We start from the raw sequence: 21,923 nt of genomic DNA, 5'->3' as shown, positions 1-21,923 counted from the left end.
CGCGAATCGTAGGTAATTTAATTTCTAAAATAACGTTTAAATAACGTGAAAATAACAATTATCATGGTACACAAAAAAACCTATCCTCGTAGGTGTACCAACGTTATACACCGTGATTGATATTCGTGTTCTCAATCATTATGGTTGTATACTACGATAGGTTCATTTTGAGAGATTCAGATACCTACGTTCTTTTCCATTCTCATCTAGTCTTGTCATTCCAGAATAGGTATACTCTTTACGTATACTCGAACAGGTTAATAAAACCGTGAATTTGGTTAACTCTTCAATAAATTACTAGTTCTATCTCGGTTCGTTTTCGTACTCGCGGATACATCGATAGAAAAAGCCTTCTCGACGCAGGTCAGGGTGCACGCATTGATGAATATTGAAACGTGGTAATTGCAATGCTATGTACATAGAACTTTCAAAATCCGATTGACTGTTGAGAGGTATTATAATTAAAAATGAAAAGTTGCATCGACAGTTTTAAACCACCATAGGTAGGTACCTACTACCTACGTAACAAAAAAATCACTCGAGCTTTATGTTCTTATTGTTGGGGAAGGAGGAGAATGGAGGTAGACGTCGAGCCAGTGTATGAAATCGATTCAACGCGAGCTGAAGTCTCGGCAAAGGGTAGGGAAAGGAAGAGGGTGGTTTTACTACTCGTCCATGTAAACGAGAACCACGTGAATGTAGTGCATAATTATGTAGGTATCAACAAGTTGCCTAGTTGCCTACTTTGAAATTATCAGGAGAGCAGTTTTGGAAAATTATCGCAGAGGTTAATGGAGATTCTGGCGCAACGAAAAGTAGGTCTTTTTGTCATTTTTTTGCGAACGAAAAGTCGATCATTTTTCTAGATGAAGTTGGGATGGGGTCTCTCCTTGTACAGAACTTTTTGAACATGTTTTTATGCTCATATTCGTGGCTATTGAGAGTGATGAGAGTGAATCTCACGAATATTTCAAGAAATAGGGAACTTATATTTTTTTCATTTGGTTGGTTTGAGGTCACAAGAGAATCCCATTAATTAAATTTCGTTAATTTTTCAAAAAGCTGAAGAAAAAATTGTAGATGGGTAATTTTTGATATTATTACAAAATATTTTGACTCATAAAAATTATTCGCAGCGAGTCTACACGTTTTCCTTTTTTCCTGGGTGTATTCTAGGAATTTTTTAGAATCACCCAAACATCTCAAGATCGATACTTTGGAAGAAAATGCTAAGGAGGACAGGAAAGTTGAGGCAAAAGTACTCTAACAAAGATACTTTTTTGAACTGACATTCTGTGATTTTATCGAAACCAACATAGATCGAAAGAGCATGTCCTAAAACTCTTTGTTACCAAAATTTCAGGTTCTCAAATTCATTTTTGTACTTTTATGCGATTTCTGAAAATTCAAAAAACTCAAAAAAGCTCTTTTAAGTGCAATTTTGATTTTTTTTTCATGAAATACTAATTTTTTGAGCAAAGTGACCAACGCGAATAATTTTTTCAATTTAAACTCTCACACATCAATTAAGTACCAATTTTGGATTAAACTGCAGCCTCCAGCAAAGCGGTTTTTCAATTCTCTGTAGAAACTTCAAATCATCCAGGAAAGGCCAAAAATGAACATCGTGGCCTATAACTTAGGTCGATGCTTATTGGACAGTTTTTCTGCTATTTTAGGCGATTACTGCAAAATTTCAAGAGTGCTAGTTCAAAAATTATTTTTTTAAAATAATTTGTAAATTTCAGAAAATGTAAAAAATCAAATTTTCATGATTTTGACCTTTCCACAGTAATTTGAAATTTTTGGAGAGATTTAAAAATTTGCTGAAGATTCCAAAAAGATTGAAGTTTCTGAAGGATACTGAAAGATCGCTAAAGGCTCCAGATTGGTCCAAAACTAGTAAATAGTTGTTGATGTGTGGGAGTTGAATATTGAAGAAATTATTCACATTGGTTCAGTTCCCCCCCCCCAAATTGTATTTTATACAAAAATTTAAAAATTGGCATTAAATCAACTTTTTTTAATTTTAAAAAATTTTCCCAAGATCCGAAACTACATTTTAGGACCTATATTTGGTTTCAAGGGTTTTAAAACTTGCTTTTTCAATATTTGTTGCTTTCATTCGAATCGAAGTGTCAGTTCAGAAAAAATGTCGGGATTATAAATCAGTAGAAATGTAAACTGTTGGAATTTTCATAAAAAATGGAAACATTATCGAAATGTAGACAAGACACTTTTTGAATTTTCAGCACAAAAATTCGTAAAACTCTTCCCCAAGAATTGTTGTGAACATTTATACTTAATCTTACTTCAAAAGTTTTGGATTCGTTGATCATCAAAAAAAATATTGATTAAAATCATACCTAAGTATTGCTTGCTATTTTTTTTTTTTTTTTTTTTTGAAGAAAACAGGGATGCCTCATGACATGACACAGTTTTTTTGATTGAAAACGCCAAAAGTATTCAAACTTCGTTAAAAGTGTTGGGAATCCAAGCAAGAATTTCGAAAATTTAATTTTGTACATTTAGAAAAAATGCAAGCCAAGCTTTTGTTGACTATAATCTTTGAAACAATGACAAAAAAAGACCCTTTGTAGAAGACACCAAGTCATACGATATTTGATTTTAAAAATTCTATCTGCATGCAAACAATTAATAGGAAAATAATTATAGCTTATTTTAATCAAAATTAAATTAATTAAAAAATACCTAATAAAAATAAAAATAACATACCCTTTTTCGACATTTCTTCTACGAGTAATTACTAAAGTAAGTAAAGAAGAAAATTGGTAGAAAATACCTGAATATAATATTCTACTCCAGAAACATTTAAATAAACCAGCACATTAAAAAAGTAACTAAAACCGATCCAAAAGATCACTGAAAAATAATCGCAAATGCCAAGCGTTGGTTTAATTTATACTTTTTGAAACTGGTCGTATTACGCTTTCTTCAAAATACAGAGGTCGCTGGTAAGCTGCTACTCGTATTATGAAACTTTTTCTAGTCCCTAATTGGTAGAAAAACTGATAAGATAAGCATAAACCCGATAAGAAATTCGACTAATCACGTTCGAGCAGATGGTTTCGTTTCACATGGACTGATCATTAATCACGTGGTAAATCTTATAATTTCCAATTAAGTATAATAGATACATGGAATGACTACAACGAGGAGGAGAAAAAATAATGGAAACAAAGCAGAGAACACGCTATTCAAACAAGACTTTAGATACTGAGACTTATATTAATGCATTTTTGAACATTCAAAGTCCAATGTTCACCTACTTTTAAAATCAAATATTTCATCCTCCATCTTGGTAAAATTCAACCAGTATAGATAGGTTTTGTATAAGATATGACTATACGAAAGAAGCTATACCTATATAAGTAGATGACGAAATACATATAAGTATGATGAGTCGTTGAACTAAGAAGAAATAATCAAAGGCTAACTTATGTACTTATCAAATTGAGAAACTTAATGTCAATATTCTTCATACACGAAAAATTTTCGATTTTTATTCAAACGATTTTTCTATATGCATGAAGATGATTGAAAATTAATCCTGCAACTCCTACATAGCTCTTTTTTCGCATTTTTTCTGAAAATTTTCCCCCTATCCATTCATCAACGAGCGAAATTCTCTAAATTTCAAAGACATTCGTTTGAATGATTTGAATAAAAAAACCCAAGCGATTAATAGAGAAATTTTCTCATTATTATCAAATCAACAAACTAACACGTTCAAAATTATGATGAAGGCATTTATAGGTACATTAAAACTTGGCCATTTATCGTAGTCATGAATGATTACTCGTATTACAAGTATTAAAAAGTGAACGCTTGTATCTTCAATGTAATAATTTCCAAGTACCCTGAACTGGATCTATTAAAAGCAAATAAATATAAATACAACGATTTCGTAACATCGCATCTTTCAGGAAAAAATCCCATTTCGTTTTAACAAAACATACCTACCTACATTTTAAAAAACCAATAACGCATAAAATAGTCATCAAACAATTCCATAAGTGAAAAGAAATTCAATCATATGGCGCAACTAGACAAATATTCATAATTTTCGACAATGTTGGGGAGGGGGAGTGTAAATGATCGAAAAAAATACCAGGGGTTTCTTATACACCTTCACATCGCATTTCCATAGAACAAAGAAACCTCAAAATATGTACTACAAAAAGTGAAATTTTGATCTCATATGTATGAAAACCATAGGATAACTCACAGTCACAACGTTGGCTTAATTAACTACAATCGTTAATTAAATTAAATTAAAATGGCGAAAAAATTACCGAAAAAGTAGCAGACCAAACGTGCAGCAAAAAATAATGCGAAAAAATTGGGTGAAAGCATCGCCTATAAAGGAAGTGCGAATATTTTCGATGTTCATGCGTTAACGTATTCGTACACACATACCTACTTCACTTCATTAAAAGAAAGTGAGAACATTCGTGTTTAATCGTCTCAAACGGAATACAAAAAAAAAAACTGTTTCAAGGTTACCGTATCCTGGTAGTTGTTATAGTTATTTTGATGATAATTTATTTGCTTTGGTATTTAAATATTTACCGTTTCCAGACGGTTACCTACTTTTACAAATGATCTATTTTGAAAATTTGCAACATTGGTAGGCCTACGTGTGTTAAATTAGAATCAAATACGAGTAGTAACAGAGTTTTTAGGGTTTTTTTTCTTCGTCTGATTGTTTTTTTAAAAATATTTTTTACACAAAATTTTAATTTTGAAACTTCTTTTTATTCCGAATCAATCAAGAAAACTCTTATTTTTTGACTTCATAGGTTATAGACAATGCAATGCTTTTTTGATGACATGACGCAGGCAAGTCGACAGAATTGCAGTATTACGCAGAACTACCTATCTTAAAATATATCTTTATTAGATATTTTCAATTTTCAACAACTTACCTACTCCAAACAACACTTCCAATGTCCAATGATGTCAATTAATTCTGCAACAAAACAAAAAAATATTTGTTAGAAAAATATATTTTACAATAAACGTTGCTTCCAAACAATGAAAATGGACGTTATTTTACACCGAATATTTCGTTTATTTTTCTTGCATTTTTATAAATTTCCAACAAACTTTAACAAAACATATTCGAACGAAAAGGAAATAGGTATAGCACGTTTACTATTGACAAAAACAGACAAGAGGGCAGATTTTCTCATTATTTGACAGCATGTAGCAACAGAAAATATACGATTTGATCTTTAGACTGTTTCGTATTCTGTATTCCTGTCCATCACTCCAGGAAAAAGTATGATACCAGACACAAATATAATAGGTAGATAGGTATTTGAAACAGCCAAAATACAAAAAATGAGACTTAGAAACTAGTGATATTTTTCAAGAAGACAAAGGTTCGAAGTAGATTAACTTCGAGTCTTCATTCATGAACATGAACAAGCATATATCCCTGTCTTCAGACCTTTGCACATACCAAACACCTTTCAAATTGGAAAAAAAATACAGAAAATTTCACATACCTAGGTATAGCTCCTACAGACAAAAATTCAACAATAAAACTAAAACTACAAATTGTACGATGATCGAATCAAACCATCTCACTTCTCTTCAAAAAAAAACCATCCACATATCACATTTCAAAAGACAAAATGAAATTCGAATCAATTCTATAAGCACTTGGAATATCTCCACGATGCAATTTCACACAAACCACTCTACGTCCATTTTTCCTCCTCAGTAACCAATTCATCCTCTATAAGCTCTGCTACCAGTACCATCACAATACGTCACGATCAAACTCTCGCTTTCAATTTTTTAACACCGTTTCAATGAAGAGTATAAAATCATACTTTGTCGGTCTCTGTCTCTGTGTTGTGTTCTCATTAATGACGAAGCATGCGAACGCATGTCGCCGTCGCATCGTCATTGTTTATCCGCGCTAACAAGACGCATGCTTTTATCATGATTATTTTATTTTTTTCAATCCACACGTGTCCACGATGAACCGCATCTAGGTACTTGTTTTCTATATTTATCTACCTCTATGGTACGTCTACTCTATACCTATATACGTAGACGCAATGCAGTAAACACGAATATTTACCCAACAATAAAGATAATTAAAAAACTTCGAAATTTTAATCAATTCCGAATGTACGAAAATTACTCGATGCCAAAGAAAGGGGGGATTCGACTGCAAGTGTAAGAAAGCTCGATAAATTATTATTTTTACATGTTGAATGAGTTCTTACAGGTATACCTATAACTAATTTAAAAATTAATATATTCGAAAAATCCGATTTACATAAACGAATGCAATACGTGAATAGAAAAAATGCAGATGTCACGTGGTATTTCTGAGCATGTATTCAACAGGAGGACAATGGCGATTTGTTCCCACAGGAAAGCAGTATTTCAAGGCGATCGTTAATTTTCAAAATTTACCAGTAAATCTTTTAAAATACTGATTACTTCGCACACTAATTAACCAACATACTCGTAGAAGATAACACTGGAAGCACACGCAGTAAAATTTTGAAATTATCGCTCTTTCAAGTTAGGCTATCTATGAATGCGCCTATACTAATTCATTAGGTAATTTATCGAATATTTCAACGCCAATCGCAACTAACTGCATTTTCGTCGACATTGAAAACATCCATTTCTCATTCAAATAAAAATTTCAATATCATAGAAGAATTCGAGAAATCGGTTTTCCCATTCCTAGTCCAAGGCACCGACAAATCTACATGGTTGGTTGAAAATGCCACGTCGTCGCTTGTCGTCGTCTCAGTGCATCAAACGTTTGTTTAATCGAGTTGAAATTCAATGACGAATTATAATTTCATAGTTTGATTTCAGTTCTGAGAATACACGGTTTAGGTAAAAGCAAACGTATTTTGTTTTCTAGTTCAAAATACTGAAAAATATCGCATTCATGATTTCCATTTTAATGTTAAAGTTCAACTTGATATAGTGGTGAAGTAGATATGTCTTCGAACAAAAGATATTTCTTGACAGAATTCATCTGGGACTTTTAAAAAGGTCCATATTTTGGATGTAGGTGTTTTCCAGAAAGGCACAGGCGAAGGCTGAGGAGAGGAAAACTTGACAATTTGTGGCATTTAAAAGAAATCAATAAATTTAATATGCACACAAACAATCCATTTTATAAGGAGGCAGCTTGAACTGACACACTCCCATTTGAATGAAACCAAGAACGAATGAGAAGGGCATGTTCTGAAACCTCTGTAATCAAAATTTTAAGCCCCAAAGTCCATTTATGAATTTTTGCTCATTTCTGACTGAATCCAAAAAATTAAAAAAATGAACCAATAATGAAGCGAATTTCCAACTAACCATCCAGGTCACTTCAGAGATTCAATGAGTTTTTAGTTTTATACAAGAATTATAAATGGCATTGTTGGGGTGAATTCTTGCTTGGCCCACCCTGGGTACCCAATCTGGCCATATCGTTCCTATTGGGGACCCTAGCTTCGGGGACTTAACAAGCTAAGCCTTATGCAAGACACCAACAACGTGAAACAACTGCAATACCCCAAAAGAACATACAAAGCTATAGTGCTATGGTTTATTGTCAGTTGTGCACCATGCATCAACTATTACTACGAGATGATGCAATACAACACAGGGTGTTATTCTTTATTCTGCTGAGCATCTAATCCGAGAGCTGTGTACTAGAGCTGAAAACGGTTACACTACCCGCTAACCGGTATCTGGTTAAAATACTGGCTAAACCAGCTAGTGGTTGTATCGGGTTGATTCGGATATAGATAGTAGCGTATAGCGAGTACAACCCGAATGTTTTAGCACTAGGTCTGCGCACTCACCCCAAAATTTGATAATGTGTAAGTGGGAGGAGTTACACTTCAGCACCTGTCGTTCGTATGTGTGATTGACGTTTGACATGATTGATGACAATGATGATGTCATGCCAGTACACCGACTAAGCATTCAATGCGCCACTAGTTATATCATGAACCGGTGCGACATTTTTTCAACTCACTACCCACTACTAGCGAGTAGCGAGAATTTACGATACGGGTACGATAGTTACCCGCTGTCAGCGAGTCTCGTTTTCAGCTCTACTGTGTACTCAGCGTATAACCCAGCATAAAATGCACCTTCACCTGTAAGGAATGGAATAATGGAAAAGACTGCCAAGAGGCAGCTGACTGCGGCTGAGTGCGGCTCCGGCTTGGTCTCTTTGGAACTAAACTACCAGAGAGCGCTGATCTTCCTAGAAGAATCAGTGTAGCCTCCGCCTGGGCATAAAATTCCCTACTAGGTGGGTAACTTGGAGTCCCTAGTCCCCACTACAGCATTCAGAATGCCTCACTATGGGACCTCATGAAGCGTCCCTCAATTTTGAATGTTGAAATTTTCAAAAACCACTACCCTGATGCGCAGGTTCTTCCCACGGCGTTGTCGTGGGAAAATAAAATTCTGACTCACGCGCTTGACCATTACCTATCTTCAACGGAGTATTACACACAGGAGATTGTTGCACATGGGAGTAAAAAAGGAAATTATTTTCTTCTTTCCAGAGCTGGTCTTTTTAGAAGCTAAAAAAAGTGGTATTTTAAAACTTTTTTACCTCAGTATATCAATAATTTTTTCTTAAGTTTACCAGAATACCAAAAATTTATTTTTGAACTCATATCACTGGAATTTCACTGTGAAGGATCTAAAGTCGTCGAGAAGGTCCTCAATAAACATCAACCGAAGTTATGTGCGATCAGGTTCATTCTTGACCTTTCCAAAGCAATTTGAAATTTTCAGACACAATAATCACCAGACTTGATTCAATCACTATTGGACTTTTTGGAGCCTCCAGCAAATTTTCAAAACTCTCCAGAAGTTTCAAATCGCTCTGAAGGAGCCAATAAGTTCAAATTGCGATATATTGCCAAAAAAAAACAACGCATCGTTATGCGCCTTCTTGAAGAACCTCATTTTTTCACATTTTTTGAAATTCACAAATTGGTTAAAAATTCATTTTAAAACTGGTACTTCTAGAATTTCGCAGTAACTACGATCGAAAGGGCGTCCAATCAACACTAGTCAAAGTTATATGTTCTAAAGTTCATTTTTGCCCATTTCAAAAAAACTTGAATTTTCTGGAGCAAATAATGAAGACTCGCTGGAGGCTTCAAAAAAGTCAAATTGCAATTTTTTTTGAATTGGAAACACAATTTTTTTGAATTGGAAATACAATTTTTTCACATTTTCTGAAATTTACACATTATTGGTCACAAATTTACTTCTGACCTGGAAATCCTGGAATTTTACCATAACTCCTTAAAATCACCGAGAAGATGTCCAATAAGCACCAACCATGGTTTCAAGATCCGAAGTTCATTTTTGAGCCCTCCAGAGGGATTTTAAATTTCTGAAGAGAATTGAAAAATCACCGAACTCTCCCGCGAATGACCCAAAACAATACATTGATGTAAGGGAGTGGAGTTGAACTGAAAGGATTTGCTCACTTTGTCCAAAAAATTATATTTCATAAAAAGTTTTAAAATCGCCTTTAAACATAAATTTTTGATTTTTTAAATTTTCAAAAATTCGAAAATGAACTTTAGGACCTGAAATTTTGATTAGGTATTTGTACTTTCCATCTAATTTGACTATTTTGTTCGAATCGGTGAGTTCCAGTTCAACATTTTTTTCTTGCTTCACCCCCCCCCCCCCCGAGTCCCAAACAGCAGATAACTTTCGAATCAAACAAAACTGAGTCAACACTGAATTTCATTTTTTTCACCCTAGCCTGGTTTTTCGTTGAAAACTCGAAATTTGATTAAATTGAGATAAAAAGCTGAAATTTAGTTCAAATCTTATTTTTGCCATTCGAATCAATTGACGGAGGTTTTGAACTCTTTCAGAGCACTCAGCAGATTTTTACATTTTCTTGTGAAGAAAATTTGCTAAATTTCATTTTGTTTTTTTTTCACAATTTTTCCGAAATTGGACAATCTGAAAATGTGCTGAAAAAGACTTCAAAAATTCATTCAAGAGATCAACAATAGAAAATTATGCAAACAAACCCTCAATTTGACCAAATTTTGATATTTTTTCACAAAAAATTGCTCGAGTATATACCTACATATTGAATTTTTAAAAATTGTCGTGTATTTTTGAACGCTCATTTAATGAGAACTCCCACGACAACGAGCGAATACTTGATGGTGGAGGAGGAGTAAGGTCATATCAAGAGCACAAATTCGTCAAAAAATTGCAAAGCAACTGAATATAAGCAATCTTTTTTGCTCTTCCCAGTTAAATTCATTTGCCTATAGCTATTTTTACCTATTTTGATAACCACTCATACAAACTCTGAAAAATTGGCAAATGTGCGCAAACGTCTCATATTTATGTAGGTACATAGAAAGCTCATTAATCATACTACCTACCTAATTTTGGGGTTAATCAATTTCTACGTTTTTTTCCTCTGATGCACTTGTTTACAATTATCTACCCATAAAATTGGTGGTAAATGGTAAATATTACCGGGCTAATTTGTAAACATACAATACTACGACTTTATTTTACATCTTGATACTTTCGCAAGTGCGTCGTTTTTAGGGGAAACTCGACACATACCTTCAACAGATCATTTCTGAGCTCAAATTTGATTTTTTTTAAAAAATTTTACTCTTGAGTTTTTCAAAAAAAACTACCAGAACTGTTTACAATGAAGCCCATTGACCTTAACATAGAGAGGCAACAACTTTAAAAATATGGTATTTTTCAAACGGAAAATAACGGAGCTAGGTAATTACATCTCTCTTCTAACTACCTATATATTTATACGAAGTACTTCCTCGTTGAAGTGTGACGAAACATAATTTTTCTTGACCTTATAAATATAAAATATACATAATATATTATTCCATAAACGCGTATATACTCGAACGTCGAGCTGATTTACCCAGTTGATATTATACCACGAGTACAATATAAATAAAGTTACTTTTAATCAGTAACCCTCTCTGCGAAAAATAAAAAATTAACGCCACCATTAATAGAAAATATGTACGTAAGTACATCAGATATCAAGCGCATAATGAATGTAAAACAAACTGTAGAAATTTTATGAAAACGTATCACGAACAAAACATCGATTCCTCATCGTCGAGCTAGAGAACCGAGCCAAGACATAATGATAAATTCGTAATATTCTTCTCGCAAGTAGGAAGCGGTAGGAGAGAAAAAAAACACAATCAGGTAGGAGGATGATGATGTATGCAGTCGAGTAATGCATCCTAAATGTAAACTGCAATGCACACGAGGCGACCAAGAGAATCGCCAAGTCCCAGTGACATAGAGTGCAACGTTCAAGGCGATCTAATGCGTTTTTCTTGCCCCCTGCACTGCGCCGTCGCCGTTGTCGTCGATAACACACGATGCCGTGCAGTGATGTAATTAAGTGCATTAAAACTAGATTATCGCGTGAGCAAGGCCAATGCAATGTCCCGGAATAAGGAGGTTCTCAAAGTTTTTCGTGCGCCCAATTTGAAAATTTTTCAACTTCCAAAAGTGCTTATACTCGTAGTACGTCTACGTACATCGCGGCTCAAAACATTCTTGACACTTGACAGCTTTTCTATATATAGGTACGAATGAAGAATTACCCTGCGATTTTTGCCCTACCTAGCACTTCACAGGGGCAGGTACTTTATCGGTATTTTCCCTTCCTTTGCTGCCATTATGTCGGTTGTCGCGTGCTGCGATTCAATTCGCGATGCTGCCGACAGATTAGAAGTAGGTACTTTTTCCACGGCCATGCTTCGCTTTGCACTTTGCTTTGCTTTTTTTTTACCTAGTCAGGAACAGTTTTAAACGCGGCGTTAAAAATTAAATTACTGTAATTAACGAAGATGATGAATTAAAAGGTAACAATAGATGGGTAATGTTCGAGCTACCATGCCTATCTATACCTTTACGTAATACGTATACCGCACAGGTCGGTATAGGAATACGATATATATGATTAGGATTACTCGCGCAAGTAAAAATTATCTCTTACATTAACAGAGTAATTAAACGAAAGAACTTCGCCTCGTATCGCGTTCAGTGATTTACCTTAGCCTTCAAATCTTTCAATGAAATCTCACCGTATACAATGTGATATTGCTTCGAGATAACGTTTTCAAGTTGACGACCATAAAATTCGAATCGAGAAACAAGTTTACGGTTTTTTTTTGTGTGTGCAATTCTCGAAATGAAAAATTGACTGGATTTTAGAAAATAATCGTGCTTTTAATTTTGATAAATGGTCGCTGATAGATTTGTGAGCTCATTCGAATCCCTCGGGATTATTTTTAAAGGTGAATAAAATCAACGATTCTGGTTTTTGTGGAAGAAAAAGCTACGATGATGAAAATTTTACAATAAAACAGAACGAAATAATGGACGGGTAACATTTTCTGAAACTGCCAGGTCAGAAATTGAAGGCACCACTTCCTAAAAATACTCAACAATTGAGGATCTTCATGGAAAAGGGGCCTAAGTCAATTTTTTCACTGATTTTTATAAGTTCAAATGGACTTGAAAATTTTTTCTTCTAACCAAACATTTTCCATTTCGTTTTTTTTTTTTTTTATTATTTTTTTTTTCATGAAAAAACACTTTAATATTACTGAATATGGAGGAATTGATAAAAAAATTTTTTAAATAAGTACATTTAGAATTGTAAAAATCAGAAAAACAAAAAAAAATACCAACGCTCTTTTTCCATGGAACCCCTAACTCCGTTGCAGCTTTTCAAGACCAATAAAAAAATTGTTAAACCCAAAAATGACCCATTTTCAAAATTAAAGTAGCTCTAAAAAATAAAATTTGAGACTCATTTGAACATTCGGGCGTCTATAGATAGCTCCTTCCAGATCCAAGAGTCACATGGGTTCCATTAAGTAAATAAAATGTTAAGGAAAACTGGCATGGTACAATTTTAATAACACATTTGCAAAATTATAGTCATAAAAGACATAACGTGGAAAAAAGAACTTTCCATTTTCGAAAATCAAAACGCAAACAAACTTATTTATAAATGAAACACGAAACGGTCAAGGTGAAATAACTTTTACTTCGGAGTATAAAAACTTTATAAATATCGAAATCGAAACGACAAAAAATTATTAATTAATTAGAAACGAAAAAAGAACTGTTTTTGAACTTTATTTCGAATGTTTTAGTATAAAATCTCTTTAATGGAAAAATGTACAGAATTTAGGTACTAACTCCACGAATCAAAAGACCGACGACAAAATTATGCTTACCTGAGAGTAACTTTGTGACATCCCTATATGTTGTTAAGATTTGTTTTGATTGAAATATTAGCCATAAGATAAACTCATTTTACTGAAAATTTCATGAAACGTGGAATTATTATTGATTTAAATAAATACATAATCATTAATGTCCATTCTAGCATTAAGAACGTGGCCCTCCAATTTCTGAATAATCTCTCAGGAAAAAGCAAATTAAAAATTTTAAGGTTTGATGGAAAAACAAAAAAAACAAGAGATTTTCCAAATATTCTTATCTGAGAAAATAATGTTGATAATGTTTCAAATTTTTTGTTACCCTACGCAAGGCAAGAAAATGAGAAAAAAATCAAAATTTTGAAAAAAGAGAATAAATGGAAAATTTCAAAATGAAGAGAAATGAAAAGAAGTAGGAAATTTTTCTAAATCCTGAAAGGTAGAATGAAATTAAAAATTTGAAAATTTGATTGAAAATGGGCAAAGAAAGAAGTTCAGGTACCTACTTGAGTGTTTCAATTTTTAAAGAAGATGTAAATTTTTTCAGATTTCAAGTTTTAAGAAAATTTTGAACGAAAAAGAATAAATGCAAACTGAAACGAGAGAAAAAAATGGGAAATTTCAAAACCTCACATCCAGCGATCTGCAGAATGTGAAAGTGTCTGTTTTGAATAGTTGTGAAAAATTTAGAAGAAAAAAAGGAATTTCAATTATTGTTGGAGAATTTCATTTATACCTACTTAGGTCTTTAGTGATGCCATAAGAGGCGGTTTTGCATTTGCCCCAGAAAAATGCGAGTTTAGGGTAAATGCAAAAAACTGAAAATATTCCAAAAATTACGAAGTTCAAGTTGAAAACCTCGTCTTGACATGAAAATTATATTTGTTAGAACTTGGAAGCTGAGAAAAAAACTTAATGATTGACTACTTGTTTTCATTCTTTGATCAATGTTATAGTTTCCAAGAAATAAATGTTTTTTTTTTGGGTTAAATTTTGCATTTTCCCGAGTATTATATTCCTAAAAATTTCAACAAAAATTGTCTAACACACTTGAAAACAATCGATATTGATTTGAAAGCGCTGAAAAACAATTTTTTATCCAAAAATTTGAAAAATTAGATTTCGATGATTTTAAATATCGAGACATTTTTTTCAAAGTCCCACAAGCCACAAGCCACAATTCACCAATTTTTTTTTGCATTGTTTGGTTATTTGACCATTAAAATGAAGGTACATAATGTTCTAAGACATACGAATATGGCATAAAAAATACAAAAAGTCAACTTTCCAAAAAACTGACCTCAAATTTTGCAATTACTTCACGCAAGGGTAAATGCGAAATGAAAAATTTAAAAATTTGAATCGATTCGTACTCCAATTTGAAAAATTGTAGAGCAGTCTGATTTCGATATGTTGTACAAAATACTCTAAAGTACGTAAGTATAACAGCTGTAAGTTTCATACAGATTGGTTGGTCACTTTAGGAATAAAACACTGCCAAAGTGAGCTCAACTTTTTTCGTTTTGCAACTACCCAAATGCACCTTGGATGAGGAAAATTTTTCAATACTTAAATTTTTTGGGAGGAAGGAGGTCATTTAAATTTTTTCAGAATTCTTCTAGGGATTTATTACTAAATCAGAACAAAAAATAAAAAAAAAATAATGAGATTTCAAATCAATGAGAGAATAAGTAGAAAATATCAAAGCTTAATTGAAAAATGAGAAAAAAAAATATTCAGGCTGCAGGAAAGTTTTCCAATAATTTTAATTTTTGGGACAGTTGAACCAAAATTTTTCCAGATTTTTTTATTCAAATTGTTGCTTATTCGAACAATCATCTCAGAAAAATGTAAAATTCTGAAAGAGGAGAATGAAAGGGAATTTCAAAGATTAGGAAATGAAAAAACATCATTTTTTTCAAATAAGGCAGGTGATCCTAATAAGGCCACCTCAATTTTAAGCCAATTTTTGGGGTAATTGATATTCATGAAAATTTTTAAAAATATCATGGAAGTAACTTCAAGACCTCTACTTTAATTACAACAGCGAAGTTGATTTTTTTCCTCTGATTGCATTTACCCCCTCCCTCATCAATTTAAATCAAGTGGCCTTATTCAGAACTCAAAAACTTTTCTAATTTTTGATGCAAAAAATGGACCAAAAATTTGCCAAATTGATATGCATATAAACGAAAAATGGCAAACTACGAGTATTTTGTTTCAAATTAAATTGACTGATCCTTGAAATATTTTTTCAAGTGATTTCCATTACCTACTTATTCGCAATGTTTTAAACATCTTAATATTAAATAATATTTTTGACAACTTTCAAAAAATGTTTTTTGACTTTTGAAGCAATTTCGAAAATTTTGAACTTTGAACAAAGTTTTGAAGTATTTTGAATAGTTCAATTTTCACGATGTTATTTTCTTCCTTGTTGTTATAGTTTTAACCAAATTATGGATTTTTCCACTCAATTTTTTCAGTTTCGACTTCAAGTTATAAAAACCCCGGATCTACAAAAATAAATACAGGCCACCGCCGTCAAAAGGTAGCGACTAATTAAGTATAGGCACATATTTTTACTTCGTATCAGTTATTAATTTCCGATATTTTGTCCGACAAAACCCATTAGAAATTTTTTTTTTCGATAACCAAAATAAATAAAATAATAAAATTATTAATAATTTTGAAAAATATAGGCCTAAATCATATAATATATCAGGTGAAAAAAAATTCTCAAGGTCAATAATCATATTGCAGCAGCGCAAACCTGCCCTTCTACACTTTGGTAACAGCATCTACGAGTACCTATACGTGGATTAATTAATATGTACTTATTTATTATTGTTTTAAAATCATTAAAAATTTTAATTATTGAAAAGCAGCGTAGATCTAATTGTCATATTTTCAATTTCCTCGTTAGTAGAATTGTGTATGTACATACATATGTGCAGTAGGTATAAATATTATAAGTATAATATGCGCACCTCGTATAGTCTAGGCATGTGTTTTTTTCTTCCATTTGTTTCCCTTATTTGATAGGTTTTTTTCGTTTTTGAATTTTATACAAATTTTGAAACCGTATCCCTCGCGTAAGAAAATCTATCCATTTCACTATAAAATATGCCTAACGTTTCGAGAAAAGTAATTATCGTTCTATTCGCATAAAAATACTCCGATGAATAGAGCTTTAGCACCTTAATCGAGACGGTATGCGCGAATATTCCACTAAATAAATGACTCCATAAGTTACTTTTAGACGCTGAAATGAAAATTTACTATAGAATTTTCGAAATTTACATAACGTAACGATAATTCAACATTTTTTTCGCTCTTAGTTATTTTTAATCGTATTCGTGATAAATTTAGACTTCTCATTAATCGATTTCATTCGGAAATTTATATCACAGAAGGAAAAAAATGCTAAAAATAGCCTTTATCTTTAAAACGATCGTTTTAAAAATTAAAATAGAAATACACCGAAGGATATGCGTATTTTTTCCAAATGTAAAATGCTGGGAACGTTTCACTATACACAACAATTCTGGCTTGAGAAACACATTTTGATGAAAATTTCGATTTTATGTCAAGAAATACCACTTTAATGTCTGTTGGAAATATTCGTATAAATGCTTTTCACGTCGTTTCAAATAAATTGTTGAAAATTTTTTATCGCCGTTTAATATTTTCGTATTTTATTATAAAACCAATATTTTGTTCATTTTTTTCTCTCTTTTTTCCACTCCGACTCGGTAATAAAATAAATTTCACAGCATATCGACGAATTTCTTTCACCAAAATGTGCCCATCATTCAAAATTTCACCCTAAAAATGTTGTAAAAAAAATCAACGTCAGACAGTTTACACGAATTCGGAAATAATTGAATGAGAAAAACACGACGTTTAATTTTTTTATAGATGGCTGTCTCGACAGGAGTTCGATTAGTAACTTTTAAGCCTTAATGTCTCGACTAAAAAAAATGAATAAATAGGTACCTACATAAAAAAAAGTACACTCGAGTGAAATATTAAATCAATGACGTCGCCTACGTATAATATCAAAGATGAAAACTCGCAACCGCAACGATATGAAAATTTCTCACTTGAAAAATACGTGTAGTCTGGCGGAAAAACTCGGAAAACCGCTTTACCTATATACCAAGTAAAAGCACTGGCTTGAAAATTCGGCATAACAAAACGCAACCCGTAGTAAAGTTTAAGCAACTGCTTCAAGGACGAAAATACATATAAATATTTTGATTTAGTACTCGGCAGCGAATAAAACGCAAGTCGACGGACGCTTTAGTATCATTCATGTTAGTATAGGTTAGTATAGCAAGATAAATTAGTCGGAGTCGCGAATTTCCTAGTAATTTCAAGGTCCTCGGATCAACTGAACTCTTTCAATACTACTATAGTATGAGAGAGGTAACGGGTTTTATGAAGAAAATACCTAGCTACGAGTACGTAGTACGTAGAGCATCGTGTATCGTCGTCGGTGCGAGTGTTATATTCTAACTTGATGTACCGATAGCCTTCGCTTAGACGCTTCTAAATCATTATTATATTGTATAGTTTTCCCCACATTGTTCGATTGATGGCATATTGTAATGATCTAAAGAGTGGTTGGTGGGTATTGCGCGTAATTTTGCAAGAAGGATGGAAAAAAGATGTACCTAATGGTTCATTGTCTCGATGGATTTTGATGATTGCTATCAATCAAGCGGGCAAAGTTCCAAAAAAATCATTTTTCCTAATTTTGGATAAAAAATCTCAGAGGCAAAGCTATTCTATTGGAGGGAAATTTTATGCTCTATAATTTTGCTTCTCTTCATTTTTCTTGTAGGACAATCAGTTTTTCTAAAAAATCTTTTTTTTTTTTTTGGAGAAGAAAATTTTGGAGAATTTGATTCTTATTTTCATAAAAGTAAAACTCCATTTTAGTTCATCGCAAAACTCGATTTCGATTCATAAAAAAAATCCATTTCTGCTTATCACAAAAATTGACTTCTTTTGTTCATCACAAAATTCCATTTCTATGCTTATCAGTCACACAAATTGTTTTTTTATCACAAAATTGGATTTTTGTTTATTGCAAAATTTGGATTTTTGTTTATTAAAAAATCTGGATTTTGTTTATCAAAACATCTGGATTTTGTTTATCAAAAAATCTGGATTTTGTTCATCACAAAATTTGGGACTTTGTTTATCACAAAATTTGGGATTTTGTTTATCACAAAATTTGGGATTTTGTTTATCACAAAATTTGGGATTTTATTTATCACAAAATTTAGGATTTTGTTTATCACAAAAATCGGGATCTTGTTTATCACAAAAATGGGGATCTTGTTTATCACAAAAATTGGGATTTTGTTTATCACAAAATTAGGGTTTTGTTTATCACAAAAATTGGGGTTTTGCTTATCACAAAATTTAGGATCTTGTTTATCACAAAAATTGGTTTTTGTTTATCACAAAATTTGAGTTTTTGTTTATCACAACATTTGGGATTTTGTTTATCACAAGATTTTGGTTTTTATTTGTCACAAAAATGAGGGAGTTGTTCATCACAAAAATATGGTGTTATGTTTATCACAAAAGTAGGAGGTTTAGTTAACACAAAATTTGGGGGTTTGTCTATCACAAAAATTGGGGGTTGTTTATCACAAAATTTGGGGCCTTGTTCAACACAATATTTTTTTATTCATAATAAAACTTGGTTTTTTGTTCATCACAGGGGGGGGGGGGGGTTGTTTGTCACAAAAATATGGTGTCTTGTTTATCACAAAAGTAGGCGGTTTGTTTATCACAAAATTTGATTTTTTTGTCGCAAATTGTTTGTTCATCACAAACATAGAATTTTTGATTATCACAAAATTGGATTTTTGTTTATCACAAAATTGGATTTTTGTTCCATCACAAAAATTGGATTTTTTGTTCCATCACAAAAATTATTTTTTGATTATCACAAAATGACACCTTTTTTACCACCAAAAAAAGATTCAAATTTATCGATGAGGTATCAAAAAAATTCACCTTTTTGTTCTTCACAAAGTTGATTCCTTTTGTTCATCATGAAAATGAGGATTCTTTAGCTTTACGTAAGGTATCACAAAATTAGGATTTTTGACTCATCACAGAAAATTTATATTTTTATCGGTCACAAAAACTGATTGTTGTTTACTTGTCATTTAATTTTTTTTTTTTCATAACAAACCTGCAATCGTGTAGATGAAAAACTCACTATCTATGTACTTTTGTTTGAACATAAAATGTCAAACTTTCAGTCACAGGAGTTTTCGCGGGCGTTGATTTCATTTCTAGTAACAAACTGAACATTTTTCAAGAAATACAATATTTGTATCAAAATGTAGGTTTTTGGAGATGTAGATATCATCGCTGAAGATTATTTGATCCCAAAATGCAAAGCTATGGAGCAAATGGTACATGAAATTGAAATCAACGCCCTCAGAATCCGATGAATCGATATGCAAATTGTTTTTTTTCTTCAAAATTTTACATTCATGGGTCATTTTTCAAAGTGATCTCCCCTCCCTGCCTACGATAAAACCTCAAAGTATTATCCTGAATAATTTTTCCAGCCATTTTTACATATTTTAAGCATCTTATTTTCAATACTTCTTATCAATTAGTTCAAAAAGGAATGAGGATTTTGTTTTGAGAAGGTGTGGGTAAATCAATCGTTTTCATCACAAAATAGAATTTCCAGTGGAATCTCCTATACTTGTAACATTTTCCAGGGGTACATACATCAAAAATATTCAAATGGCACAATAATTTTATTTTCAAGCAAGGCATGAAGAGAAACATTACATAATAATTATCCAAAAAGTTGAAAGTGAAAATGAATTAAGTATTAAAAATTTTGTTTGGGAATTAACTTCTTAAACCATAATATTTTTCTTTCAAAATGTGAAATAGTTTTATTTTTATTTATTTATTTATTTTGGAGGGAGAGGGGGAGGGTCAAGTATTGACTGGCTTGAAAAGCACAAACTTTTAGAACATATTTTTGAAATAATTATTTTTTAAATAAATTCAAAATGCATAGAACAGGCTCCTCAGCAGAAACTTAAAGGAGCAAATGAAGTGAATTTCCAGCACAATAGATCAGTCAAGAGGAAAAGGAAATGGAAAATTATATGCTCAAAGGAAGAAAAAAACTTGGTTTGGTGCGTTTCTCTTTCAAATTTGTCAATTATGTACAAGAATATTGGAAAAAAAAAATTAATCCAACATCAAGCTTCTAACAAATTTTGAATTTTATTCTTTGACTATTTTTTTAAAGCCATTTTTCATATTTTTTTTGAGTTTTTAGTATACCTACTTACCAATTTTGCAAACAGATACACAAAAAAAATGAATAACCCAAAAAAAGTAATTGAAATCACACCTCTTCACCCTTCCACTTCCACTTCAACATTCGTCATAAAACAATAGAACGCTCCTTTTAAATGACGACTTCAAGACAATATATGGGTTAACAGGCCAGCAGCGCCGAAATACCAATTTGAAGGTTGAAAAAACGATGCAGCGGTGCTTTTGCAGCGCAGTGTAATACCTATCTGGCACTAGTTTGGGAATATTTTCTAAGAATAACTATGTCACAGATCACGGGCATTATTACAAATACGTCACTACCAGTCGTCAAATTTTATTGCCAATGTTCCCGCCGTGGACTTGGTAAAAAAGTGAAAATCGTTAATTGATAATCGAATTGTATCGTTTGATACATTTTAATTGCGTCTTAAATCTTTTATACCCTATGTTCTACGAATTACTTTCCTATAAACATTTTTTCAATACATTTACACTCGTGTATAGAGGTACCTGGTACCTCTACCTATCTATATATTAGTTAGCACCTATAATATAGTTAATGATGAAGAGGAAAAGTGAAACAATTAGAACATTCGTTGTCAGAATCCTAATTCGGAATGATACTGACACTATAAAAGTTTCACTTGCACGAGAACACGATGAGTAGGTAAGAAGTTTTATATGCATTTATGACTGATTTTAATAATCCTCAATGGAACCCAAAACCAGAATAAAAAGTAAAAGTATTGATAAGACACGAAAACGAGTACAAACGATATTTCCTTCGGTTCGGTACCCACTCCCCTCCCTCCCAAAAATGGGAACGATTATTTCTGCCAAAATTGAAATTTTTGAACATTTTCAAAATTCCAAAATTATTCCAGTAATTCTCAAAATTTCCAGATTTTCCTCTCAAAATTAAGTTGATTTCTTTTTATATTGGTCTCAAATTTTAAAAAATTGGCCCACAATTACCTCAATCAGGGATTCTGAATATTTTTCTGGTTCTTAAGAATATTGCTGTACCAACAAATGAATAAACTTACTTATTATATCAAATTCTCTCATTTTTCGATCAAAATTTGTACTCACCTGAAACAAAACAAAAAAATTAATAAACATTAAATAATCGATAAGTCATGATATCCTTAAGATAAAATAAACTACTCCAATCGTTCATTGGAACAAAGTACATAAAATATTCTGTCTTTGGTTCACTTAGGTATTCATCCTTTCATAAAGGAAGCTGTATCCAAGTTAGCTCAAAACCCTTCT

The 21,923-nt window shown here is 32.2% G+C and overlaps 1 protein-coding gene across 3 annotated transcripts in view; it reads right to left on the bottom strand.

Moving 5' to 3' along the window:
* Eip74EF (Ecdysone-induced protein E74) overlaps nucleotides 1-21,923 on the bottom strand; it is a 308,952-nt gene that overhangs the window by 216,019 nt on the left and 71,010 nt on the right. For all 3 annotated transcript variants that reach the window (XM_065343708.1, XM_065343706.1, XM_065343711.1), the window contains exon 3: nucleotides 4,950-4,993. The gene's annotated coding sequence lies outside the window, so the exon portion shown is untranslated. The remainder of the gene's footprint in view (nucleotides 1-4,949; nucleotides 4,994-21,923) is intronic.

The sequence above is a fragment of the Planococcus citri genome, chromosome 1, assembly GCF_950023065.1.
Source record: "Planococcus citri chromosome 1, ihPlaCitr1.1, whole genome shotgun sequence".
NCBI classification, from domain to species: domain Eukaryota; kingdom Metazoa; phylum Arthropoda; class Insecta; order Hemiptera; family Pseudococcidae; genus Planococcus; species Planococcus citri.
This window is presented reverse-complemented; position numbering and strand designations above follow the sequence as displayed.